Genomic DNA, 12,793 nt, shown 5'->3' with positions numbered 1-12,793 from the left:
CCCTTTCCCTTCCTTTATTCCTTTCCTAGCCATCCCACGGTAAGTCTTGCACAAGCCCTAGGAACCTAAAAGATCATTTACTCCAACCCCTTCATGCCATGGACAGGGACATCTTTCACTAGTTCAGGTTGCTTGGAGTTCCTGACCTTGGACACTTCCAGGAATGGGGCATCGACAATTTCTCTGGGACACCTGTCCCAGTGGCTTGCCACCCTCATCATAAACTATTTCTTCTTTATAGCCAATGTAAATCTACCTTCTTTCAGCTGAAAGCCATTGCCCCTCGTCCTGCTGCTACAGGTCTTGGTAAAAAGTCACGCTCTGTCTTTCTTGGTCTATGACCACTATGTTTTCATCTGCAAACCTTGTGGAGAGTGCCCCGAGATCGCCCAAGATGGGGTTTGGAGGCCTCAAGCACATTACCAGTATGTAGAGGCTGCGGGCTGTGGGCTCACTGGTGTGGAGACTGAGGACAGGACAGGAGAAGCCTGAGAATGCTTGCAGGGTGGTTTCAGAGCTGGTGGAGCTTTTCTTCCTGGTGCAAAACAGCATGAGAAAGAAATAATGTCACAAAGTCCAGACTGGACAAGAGGAGGAAGACATTTCCTTCCAAGGGCAGTGTTGTGCTGTAACACGTCACCCAGAAGGAGTCTGGATGAGCCCAGGGCATTGTGTTTCAAGGAAGAGCCCGGGAGGACAAAGAGAGAGCAGTCAAGGAAGGCGACAGCAAGGTGGGGCAGTCGGGGGGATGGCTACAGCCTGCAGGGAAAGAGGCACCGGTAAGGCGACACTGTAGGACAGCCTGTGGTGGAGATGACAGGGGGATGTGGCAAAGCTGGAAGCCCCCTGACAGAGCCAACCTCTTCACATCTCTGGTCATGGCTGCTGTCTCTGCCACTCATGCCCATGGGACCCATCAACACTACAAGCAACTTTCGACTTTGCCTCTGACTTGGAGTCCTTGAGAGGTTTCTGCAGGTTCCTCTCAGGTCTGAGGTTGATGGAGTCAGCACCAAACCCACCAGAGGGGTCATTAAAGTGCTGTGGGCTGGTGCTGTGCTGCTGAGCTGCGCCGGGCTCCTGGGACGGAGGAAGCTCCCGACAAGTGGGCAGAGCCTGCAGAGAGACAGGTCTGCGCAGGAGCAGCTCCTCTGCTCAGCGCAGCAGGGCTGAGGGCAGTGCCAGGGGACCTCAAGGAGACGAGCGAGGCAGAGAGAGAGCTTCACGGTGGTCAGGACTGGGAGGAGGACCGAGAGCTCACTGGAGGAGAAATCTTTGCGGCGCTGCACAGGGTGAGTCTGTGGGAGCACGGCAATGCCGGTGGAGTTGCTGGAGGCATCTCCTAACGCTGGAATAACCCACAGCTTGTGGGGTCTGTACGGTGGGGAGAAGGGGGGGAGCTCTTGTTGGGAAATGTGAATATGTGTGAATGGGGGTGTGCAGGCAGGGGTGGGCAGGGCTGTCCTTTCCAGCAGGGTCCCTGCACCATGGGGCTTTGTGCTGGGGCAGGGACTCTGCCGCCTGCCAGGGTCCGCTCTCCGCCTGCCCGGGGAGCTCCCACGGAGCTTCTGTGGGGAGAAGCTCTCTGCTCTCACCCTCTCCTGCTGTTGAGAGGGTGCTGTGTGTGTCAGGGCTCCTCTCAGTTCTACATAACCCCCAGAATATTTCTAAGGGGATGTCTCAAGGAGAAGATCAAAGCAGAGATCAGTATAAGGATAAGGAGCTTTCCTGAGTCTGTCTTTTTATTTTCTGATTGTGGGAAACAGTAGCGGGGGATCAGGAGGAAAGGGTAACTTGAAAAGGAGCTTTCAAGTTTTAACAAGTTACTGAGACTCCTGAACTGCCACTCTGTGTGATCGGTCGGTCTGCCAGGAGCCTGGTAAAATGCCTTCAGCAAATCCTCTCCCTATGGGCAGTGCCAGCATCACCCCTGCTGGACCCATCAGGGTTCTTCTGCCCTTTTTCCACCCGCAAACAGGAAGATGCTCATGAAAACAGCCGTGTTTCTGTAGGGGAATGGTAACTGCACAGAGATTGGGTTGGAGTCTGTGAGTGCTGACAGGGAAAAGGCCTGGCACAGGGAGACAACTCCCAGAAGAAAAATCTCCAGGCAGCAGGGATGTTATCAGGAATGGGAGGAAATTGAAGCCAGAAACACTGTGGGAGGGAGAATTCAGAAAGCTCCATGTGGTCCCCTCCAATGCAGAGCCCTTTCACTGAGGAAGGCCTCTTGTCTCCTCTGCACTCAGCAAAGCCTCTGTCATCAGGGCTCTGGGGTCCAAGGCAGGAACCTCTGTGAAGCCACAGCTCCAGAACAGCCACGGTACATCTCTCTAACTGTGTGCCCCTTTCCCCCTGCAGAGCACAGGGGCTGAGGGCGACTGCCCGGCAATGCTGGTGTCTGGGCGGTGGCGTGCCCGGCTGGGTGAGGGTGAGCTGTCCTGAGCGCCCGGCTGCCTCTCCCCGGCCTCCTGCAGCCAGACCCTCACTGCATTTCTCCTGGTTCCTCCACTTGTCTGTTATTGCTATTGTTACCTTGTTCTGGCTGCCAGGCTCTCTGGGGAGGTGCAGTTTTAGCCACAGAGTTACACAGTAATCTTGTGGGTCCTCTCATGCAGGTGTGTCCGTGGGAAGAAGTGTCCCAGCTTTCCTCGCGCCTTTGGAGCACTGGTCAATGCAGTCTGTGGGGCTGGGATATGAGCTGATGCTTACCGAGATACCATCATTGGGACACTTGGCTTTGTACTCGAAGTGTCCTTCCAGGTTGTCCTTCCATAGCAGCTTTCTTTTATGTTAATACCCCATGGCAGAGGAAAAGCCTCTATGACAGAGGAGATGATGTTGGCTGGGTGAAATAAGGCATGAGTGTCCTGGGCTAGAAGTGGGGTGCTGAGACCTTGAGATGGGATGAGACATTCAGCTGTCTGCTCTGGATCCTTTTGCCCTCAGCAAAGTCTGGTGGTTTTTCAAGGGAACGTGGGAGTGTGGTCACCCTCCATCTCAGAAAGGTGCAAGCACGGAAAAACCAGCAACAAGATGGAGGGACAGACCAGCCCTCCTCACTCTGCACAAAGCCACCGGCAATTCTCTTGCCTCGCTGCACTCGCTCTGTTCTTCTGGAGTGCAGCAGAAACTATGATGATTTCTGCCATCCAAGAATACTCTCCACGGGAGATGGGGGGGTGGGGAACTTTAAAAAAAAAAAAAGTAGAACTCTTAAATTACCTATACCGTTCCCATTCCTCACCAGGGCTGTTCCCTGCCCCTACCACCTTCTGCAGAGCGGGGTAAACTTATCAGGAGCCCATGGGCAGATGCCCTAGTCTTCATCTCCCACTGGGCCAACACCAAAAAGGGCTCCAGCAGCAGAGCTGAAGGAAGGTCTCCTCGTAAAAGAAAAGGGTGTCTGTGTGTGACAGGGGGAGGGTCTGTGGGAAATGGCTTTGATTTTGCTCAGAGAAGTCTCCCCTGACTTGTCGCTGTTATTTCCTCCTTGGAATGTCCCCCATGTCCAGAGGCAGCAAATGTCCAGCAGCAGCTCCATCACCCACTTCCTCCTCCTGGCATTCGCAGACACATGGGAGCTGCAGCTCTTGACCTTCTGGCTCTTCCTGGGCATCTACCTGGCTGCCCTCCTGGGAAACGGCCTCATCATCACCGCCATCGCCTGCGACCACCGCCTCCACACCCCCATGTACTTCTTCCTCCTCAACCTCTCTGTTTTTGACCTGGGCTCCATCTCCACCACTCTCACCAAAGCCATGGCCAATTGTCAGCGGGACACTCGGACAATCTCATTCTCAGGATGTGCTGCACAGGTGTTTTTTTTCTCTTTTTCTGTGCTACAGCAGAGTTTTCCCTTCTCACTGTCATGTCCTACGACCGCTACGTTGCCATCTGCCACCCCCTGCACTACGGGACCCTCCTGGGCAGCAGAGCGTGTGTCCGCATGGCAGCAGCTGCCTGGGGCAGTGGGTTTCTCAATGCTGTGTTGCACACGGCCAATACATTTTCACTGCCCCTCTGCCAGGGCAATGCCCTGGACCAGTTCTTCTGTGAAATCCCCCACATCCTCAAGCTCTCCTGCTCAGATGCCCACCTCACCGAAGCTGACCTTCTAGTGGTTACTGCCTTTTTAGCGTTTGTTTGCTTTGTTTTCATTGTGCTGTCCTATGTGCAGATCTTCAGGGCGGTGCTGAGGATCCCCTCGGAGCAGGGGCGGCACAAAGCCTTTTCCACGTGCCTCACTCACCTGGTCGTGGTCTCCCTATTTGTCAGCACTGGCATATTTGCCTGCCTAAAGCCCCCTTCTGTGTCCTCCCCAGTTCTAGATCTGGTGGTGGCAGTGCTGTACTCAATCGTTCCTCCAGCAGTGAACCCCCTCATCTACAGCATGAGGAACCAGGACATCATGGATGCCCTGAAGAAACTGATTCTAGCAGTATACTTCAGCAGCAATGAGTTGCCCACCTCTCTTCACCAGTGACTTTATATGTATCTCAGGCATTTTTTTCTTGTGGTCATTGTATCAGTTATAAACCTGTCTGTACACAAATAGTTGCTTTTGTCCCACTTCTTCAGAGGATGAACCCAGCCTGTCTTACCCAGAGACCTGTAATTGAGTCTATCACCACAGTGATAGTGGCTTCCTTTGTGGCATCTCTGCAATAAAAGGGGATTTCACCAGTACCGTGTGTGAAGCTTTGGCTTTTTTTCCCGAAAGTGGAGTGCAGAATACACTCAGGGAGCTGCAGGCTAAAAGGCCTTGGTGATGTGCTTGGGTGCTGAATGGCCTTGCGGGATGAGAGCATGGGGTGTCGTATATGGGAATGAGGACAGGACTGAGCCTTGACCTGTGAGTTCCCAGTGCCGCCGGAGATCCTGAACGGTCAAGAGGCACCTGCTTGGGACTGTCTCACATGTGGAAGGGCTACTAACAGACTCCTGTCCTTCAGGGAAGTATCAGGAGCCACCAGGAGAGCACAAGAAGTCTCCAGAGACACCATGTGCCTTCTGTTGGGTGCACAGTGGATGGAGTTTCACAATAAGGTAAAAGCAAAGGAAGGACAGACCAGTAAGGTCTAATGAGGGCTCTGCAATGTCAGGATAAGCAGCGGGGACACAGCAGGCATGAGGGAGACTGGGGAGTGATTCACCGCCTGCTGGCCCTCCTGTCACCCCTCGGGCTGTCACCCCCGCTCTCCCCTCCTCTCCGCAGCCAGCCAAGGCCACACAGCCTGGGGCAGATGCAGCGGGCTTTGCCCTGGGGCGCCCAGCTGCCCACAACGCGGGGCCAGCCAAGGCAGGGGACATCTTGGGGACGCTGAGCGGACCTTGGGGCAGGGACAGAGAGTTCAGCCAAAGAGACCAACGGCCACCTATGGTTATTGCCATAGACCAATGCACTTCCCAACGGTGGCACACCCACAGCCGCTTGAACTCTGCAGAGGAGGACGAAGGAAGCAGGAATGAACCGTTAGCGTGAGGAGGTTCCCCAGGACCGCATTTATTGCTCTCTCAATCACCACAGCTGCTGCTGCAACAGCCCTAGCGCATGAAATCCTGCCTTGAATGACGAGGTCTGGCTCTGCTGACTAATATGCTACAGCTTGCAGACGCTTCTGGGCACACTACTGATCTCTCGGCCTTCCTTCCTAGGAAAGATGCTGCAGCCCCTTAAATCAGCTTTGGGGCCCTTTGCTGGAATTCCTTTAGGAGGTCAAGAGCTTCCTCGCCCTGGGGAGCCCAGCACTGGACACAGCACTGCAGATGTGGCCTCACCAGTGCTGAGGAGAAGAGAAGGATCACCTCCCTCCAGCTGGAGACAACGCTTTTCCTAATGCAGCCCAGGAAGCTGTCGGCCTTTGCCGATTGCATTGATTTTGGATGCTTGTGCAATGCCTCACACAACTGTGGCCTGGGCACTCACAGGAAATAGATACCTGATCATTTCCTTATAGTCAGTGTCAGTGTGTGTGCCTTCGGAAACCATGCAAGTGCCGACAAGCAGTCGGATTTGGGTGAGTTACGTGTACGTAGAGTGAATATGAACTACAAATTCACACCCGTGCGAAGGCAGGATTTCAAAAGTTTCAAGCAAAGTCTTAACTGTCACCAATGCTGAGTTTATTTTTTTTAAACTAAGAATAACCCAGAGCTTCATTTCTAGTTTTAGTTTTCCTTAAAACCCATAAATCTCTCCTTCCTTTTCTCTCTTACTTATCTTCTGGGAAGAGAGTGGCGATAAAATTGGGGTGGGATGCAGTTACAGGGACACGGACAGTGGTGCCACTGTAGGCGCCTGGGACCCTCTGCCCAGGCTCCAGCTGCAGCTTCCCAGGGGCTCTGGTCTCCAGCAGCTCCTCGGGGACAGTGGCCAGGCCCAGGCACGTGCTTCAGAGACACGGGGTCCTCTGGAGGTACCACTGGGTACTGATGGTCAGACAGCGGAGCGCTGCCTGGAAGCCGGAGACATTTTGACACGTGTATGAGCACGAGCTCATCAGCTGAAACAAGTGAAGACTTCTAATGACAAGTCAGTGTTCTCCCGTAAGATCCATATGAAGAGTTTTCAAGATGTGCAAGAGGAGAGCTATGGACCTTCCCCTCTCTTTGCATTGTCAGGACTCTCTCTCTCAGGCTCTGCATTTAATCTCCCTCACCTTTCACGCATTTCCACCTCTCCGAACTAAACTGACCATGTCTGAAGGCACCTTTCCAGCAGCGCATCTGCACAGAAGCACTTGCGATTGCTCCCTAGGTTTCCCTTCCCTTTCCTCTTACACCACTCAGACACCTCTCCACAATCCCGGTGCTGCTTTGACCTTCAGGCAGTTAAAAGCTCGCCAATCTTTCAGTAGTCTCTTGAATTCTCTGTTTAGAAAACTCTTTAGTTGTGCGTATCTTTCAATTTGTTTTCTGGCAAAAACATTTCTTCCACGGTTATGCCTTGTGGGAGTTAAAGCTCATTGGTGGCAGCTTGTCCGTGGCATACAGTTGAGGAGCGTGTTTTGGTTTAAGGGTAAATCTTATCAGTTTCATTCTGTTCGTTCAGAACTCGGAAGAATCCCTCTTTGCCTTTGTGCCGCCCGGTCTCTAAGGAAAGCAGTGGGCGCTGGTGCAAAGGAGCTGTGACCTCCAGCTGCAGAGTGCGGTGGAGAAGGGTGATGGGAGGCAGAGGGAGGCGAGTCCCAGGTGGCTGAGGAGAGACATGGTGGGGTTGGGGAGGTGTGGAGCCAGGGTGTCCCTGCTGTGTCAGACCTCCGGGGACAGCTTCTCTGACCAGTCCCACCTCGGGGGGCGGAGCCTCGTAAGCACAGACCCCGCCCCCTCTGCCCTTCCCCTCCCCAATCATGGTACTTCCACTGGGGGAGGGACCAAGCGTGGCCCCGCCCCCTCCTCCTCCTCCCCCCCTCCCCCATTCGGGTGGGGGTCATGGGGTGGGGTATGGGATTGGGGGGGTGGGGGGTAATTTTTGGAGGTGTATTTGGGTGGGGGATGGGTTTGGGGGTGGGGGATGTACTTGCGGGGGGGTCACGGGTTTCCCTCCACGGGATTTTTTTTGCCCTGTTCCAAGACCCCTCCCCCTGCGCCCATCCTGGGCAGTCTGGAACGGCCAAATCCGTGTCCCGGGGGAGGAGAGGGGAGAGGGGGGGAAGGGCGGGGAGGGGGGAATGTGGGGCTGCTGAGGGGACGGGGGGAGGAAATAGTAAAATAAAGTAAAATAAATAGAATAGGATAGAATAAAATGAAGTATAATAGAAAAAAGTTAAAGTAAAATAAAGAATAAAATAACGTAAAATAAAATAACAAAGAAAAATAAAATACCATAGAATACGGTAAAAAAAATACAATAAAGAAAATAAAATAAAGAACAATAATGAATATAATAAAATAAAATAAAATAAAGAAAAACAATTAATATAATAAAGAAAAAGAAAAAAATAAGTAAAATAAAGTAAAATAAAGTAATGTAAAATAAAATTATACAAGAAAATAAGGTAAAAGAAAATAAAGTACAAGAAAATAAAGGAGAATAAAGTAAAATAATATAAAGTAAAAGAAAATAAAGTCAAATGTAAAATCAAATATAAAGTAAAATAAAGTAATAAAATAAAATAAAATAAAGAAAAATAAAATGAATAGAGCAAAATAAAATAACATAAAATAAAATACCATAAAGGAAAAAACAAAATAAACAAAAGAGATAAAATAATACAATAGGATGAGATACAATAACGCAGCAGCACCCGCCCCACTCGTGGCACTACTTTTATTCTCGGCCACTGCAGTGATTGGGGGGTTTGACAGGATGGACCTTCCAAGGTCCCCTCCCACCCAAACCAGTCTTTGGGTCCATGACTGGAAGTGTCTGAGGTCAGGTTGGATGGGGCTGCAACCAACCCCGTCTACTGGATCCCAAACCACCCAGAAATCCAATCCAAACTGTTCTTTGGGTCCGGTTGGAGGTGTTCAAGGTCAGGTTGGATGGGGCTGGGACCAACCTGGTCTACTGGAAGGTGTCCCAGCCGATGATGGGGAGGTTGGACTGGATGGACCTTCAAAGGTCCCCTTCAACACAAACCGTTCTGTGGGTCTATGACTGGAAGTGTCCAACGTAAGGCTGGATGAGACTGGGACCAACCTTCTCTACTGGTTCCCAAACCTTCCAGCCCAAAAATCCAACTCAACCAACCCAAACCTTCTATGAGTCTGATTGGAGGGGTTCAAGGTCAGATTGGACAGGGCTGGGACCAACCTGGTCTGTTGGAACCCAAACCACCCAAAAATCCAACTCAACCAATGCAAACCATTCTGTGGGTCTGAGTGGATGTATCCAAGGTCCGGTTGGATGGGGCGTTGAGTAACCTGCTCTACTGGAATATGCCCCTGCCGAAGACAGGGGAGGTTGGACGAGATGGACCTTCAAATGTCCCCTCCAAGCCAAACCAGTCTGTGTGTCCATGACTGGAAGGTCCGAGGTCAGGTTGGACGGGGCTTGGAGCATCCTGAGCTGCTTGAAGCTCTCCCTGCTAATGGCCACCCCACCAGAGGTTGGCGGTTGCCGTGTCACCACGGTCAGTCAATCAGCGATGAACATGTCACCCTGATGTCACAAGAGGTGCGTGGCACACCCACTCAGGGGGTATAAAAGGGCCCACCGGGTGGTGGGTCCCACACTTTGGAGGAACGTCCATAAGATGACCTCTAACATGGCTGTCGCCACCAAGAACCGACCTGCCAGCGTGAGGCGGACCAAGATGGACTTCTGGGATGGGATGGAGCACACCTTCGCTATGTCCAGCGTCACCGCTGAAGGTACGGCCAACCGCAGCCACCTCTCCGGCAGCCAAGACTCAAGGGCTTGTCACCATTTCGGAGCCAGCCCTGACACTTGGCGTCTGCCACCGCGTCGCGGCTCAAGGGGGAGATGTTTGGGGTGGACCTGAGAGCTGGTGGAGATGGGGCCTGACCTGGTTCTTCTTTGTTTTTTCAGAGCGAACGGCCGTCTGGGATGCAGTGGCTGGCTACATTCAAGACCAACTCCTGCTCCACAAGGTGGTGCAACACCCGTGTCCTCCTCATGCACCATGAGGGGTGGTGGGATCCCCCTGGGGCGTGGCCTGCTCTCACCCTTCAACTCCTCAGAAAACAGGAATCTCACCCCAAAAGTCCCCACTGACGGCCAAACGGGGCCTGTGCAATGTTGGTGTCACTTCTGGTAGGGCTGATCCTGGTCGCTGGAGACCCTCCGGGATGGCCTCGTCCTGGTTCTGCCCAAACTCCTGTGCTGGTTTTTCCTCCTGAGGAGGGGAAGGACTCAACATCTCCTCCCCAAAGTTCTCCCCACCGCCCAGCTCGTGCCTCCGAACGGTGGGAGAGGGCAGGATCCAGCCTGAAGCACCATCCCTGGACGGGGGAGGTCACTTCCAGATCTTCCCTCTAGCCAGTCCTTACCCTCCCACCCTTCTCGTCCACTTGCAGGGCGTCCGAATTCCCACCCTTGGCTCCTTCGGTACTGTCCTCGAACGCATCCAGGTCGGAGATGAAACCCTGACTATCCAGAAGCCGGTGTTCCACCTGGCCAGGAACCTTGCTGTTGTCCACAACCTGATGGACAACAAGGACTACCTGCCCGGTAAGATGGCTGACTGCACGGTCATCTTCTCTGAAGCAACTCCAAAGTCCAATAATTGAGTGGTTTTGAGTTTTTTTGGGGCAATGCAATGATTGTGACGCACAAGCTGTAGGACACGGGCCACCGGGTGAGCGTCTCCATCCTTCTCCTGTGGTTCTTCCAGGCAACAAGGAGCTGGAGCCCCTCAAGTACTCCAAGGTGGCCGTGGCAGCCGCTGTGTCCCGGCAGAAAGTGGTGGACTGCATCCAAGACACCACGACCCTCCTCTCGCACTGCCTGGGGAAGGGGGAGAATGTGGCCCTCATCCTGAGGGAGGTGGGGGTGCTCCTCATCGAAGGCACGAAAGTGCACGTGAAATTCTACCGCAGCTTCCTGGAGAGGCTGTCTGGGAAGGAGAACTTGGAGAAGGTTGTCTTCAAGGTAAGCATTTTGGTTTCTCTGTGGTGCGTGCGGTCCCACGGCAGTGTTCTGGCACTGCTTGTGTGGGGTCCCTCAGGACACGTTCAGCCACTCGGTCCAGGTGAGAGTTACGGTCCTGCCAACACTTGCTGCCTCAAGCTCCTCCAACACTTGAGAGCCTCAGCCATGTGGGGGATGTCCCACCGTTTTTGGCCTCTTCCAATGTGGGGTGCTTTAACCACGTTGAGGGATGTCCTGCCATCTTTGGCCTCCTCCAACACTGAGTGGCTCAGCCATGCTGAAGACATCCTGCCATCTTTGCCCTCCTCCAACACTGAGACCCTCAACCACATTGAGGATGTCCTGCTGTCTTTGGCATCCTCCAGTGTGCAGTGCTTCAACCGCCTTGAGGATGTCCTGAATCTTTGTGTTCCTCCATTGCAGGTCCCCCATCTGCTGGACATGATTGTGTCCCCAGTGGTACCCGTGGCCTCACTGAGCTTCTCCGGCCATGTCATCCTCTTTCCCAAGTGAGTACGTTGGCGGCTGTAGCCGCTCTTTGATGCCAACGCCCAAGGTAGCATCTCTTCCTTGTGCCGCTGCGGGTGTCCTGGGGACACCAGGCGGCGACTCTTGATGATGTCCCCAGGCCGCAGTCACTCCCATAAGGCAGCTCTGAGGGGAAAGACAGAGGAATTTGGGTGACATTTCTTCCCGTGGTGGCCTGGACTTCTTTGCTGGGTGACTCCATTTCCCAGGCCCGTCCTTGGGGATGGGATGTGGTAGACTTGGGAAGACAATGGCCTTCATGGCAATGCCAAACTCTGCCTGCGGGCAGGTGGCCGCAGCAAGTGGCAAGTGCTGGTGGTGCCATGGGTCATATGGGTGTCTTCTCCTTCTTTCCAGGTTTGTGATGGAGTGTGTGCCCAAACACCCACCCAGGGCTCTCCTCAAGACCTCGAGACAAGTCCCTGGTGAGGATGTGCAGATGAGAAAAGACAGTTTGCCAGCTCTCCAGCAAGGTGGGAAAGGTAAAGCAGCTCCCAGCTCTTCTCCATGGGACGGGCAACCAACTTCTGCCATCTTGTGGGGAAATGGCCGACGCTGAGCGCCAAAAGGCTCCGACTTGTCCTAAAGCTTCAGGCCAACTCCTGAGGGCCTTTTGTCCTAATGATTTGTTGGTGTCACCAAAAGAGAGCCCCGGGGTGGGATGTGCCCAAGGGTACAGTGGGAGGATGGTGGGCCAAGGCCTTCTCCTCCCCCTCTTCCCCTCAGAAATGACACCTGTCCCCTCCCCGGCACCACCCGGCTCCTCCTTCCTCACCATCATGATGATGATGAAGTCGGAAAACCACATTGGAAATGGTGCTGGTATTGGGGAGGACACGATGGGGCTGCTAGAGGAGCAGAATGTCCAACCCTCAGACATTTTGGGAAGAGGCCTGAGCACTCCCTGCGTGTCCCTGGGTGGTCTGGCAGCGTCACAGCGACGCTCTTCTGAGGAGGTGTCTTCTTTCTGGTTCCAGTGGGGTTTCCTGGTTTTCCCTTTCCTGCTGCTCCGAGCCCGACTCAAAGCAAAACACCGCAGTTCGGGGAAATCTCGGAGCTGCAGAAGAAGAGGACAAGGTCTCTGGCCAGGTGAGGCTGAAGGCTCAGGGTGGGCGGCCACACGGGGCCATTTTACCCGGAGAGGTGGGAGACGCTCCATCCCTGGAGACATTCCAGGCCAGGTTGGATGGGGCTTTGAGCAACCTGATCTGGTTGAAGACCTCCCTGCTCATGGCAGGGGTGTTGGACTAGATGGACCTTCAAAGGTCCCTTCCCACCCAAACCATTCCATCAGCCTGACTGGAGGTGTTCAAGGTCAGGTTGGATGGGGCTGGAACCAACCTGGTCTACTGGAAGGTGGCCCTGCCGATGACAGCGGGGGGCGTTGGACTAGATGAACCTCTAAATGTCCCTTCCAACCCAAACCATTCCATGATTTTCTGACCCAGCAAGAGCCCGTTCCCCAGCCCTGAACGCTCCTTGGTCATCACCACGCAAGCGTGGTGAAGGCAGCACCTGGAGGGGTGGGATGTGGCTGCCGGGAACACCCCCATTTCACAGGGCTGGATCTTCTCCAGCTCTTCAGGAGTGCCCCAGCGTGGTCTAGGTACAATGGGACAGCTGTGTGTCAGATGAGGGTCCCGGCACAGGGGGTTTCCTCAGCCAACCTGCTGGTGGCTACATGAGGAGGCACGTGGCTCATGGGGA

General features: G+C 53.7%; 1 pseudogene across 1 annotated transcript; it reads left to right on the top strand.

Moving 5' to 3' along the window:
- Window positions 1-3,524: 3,524 nt before the first annotated feature.
- On the top strand, window positions 3,525-4,486 carry LOC309685300 (olfactory receptor 14I1-like; annotated as a pseudogene). Its single transcript has one exon. The product of its transcript is annotated as an olfactory receptor 14I1-like (transcript).
- The last annotated feature ends 8,307 nt before the right edge of the window (window positions 4,487-12,793 follow it).

This window comes from Vanellus vanellus (assembly GCF_965231255.1).
Source record: "Vanellus vanellus genome assembly, contig: HAP1_SCAFFOLD_437, whole genome shotgun sequence".
In the NCBI taxonomy this organism is placed as follows: domain Eukaryota; kingdom Metazoa; phylum Chordata; class Aves; order Charadriiformes; family Charadriidae; genus Vanellus; species Vanellus vanellus.
Note: the sequence above shows the minus strand (reverse complement) of the source record. Positions and strands in the feature narration are given on the sequence as shown.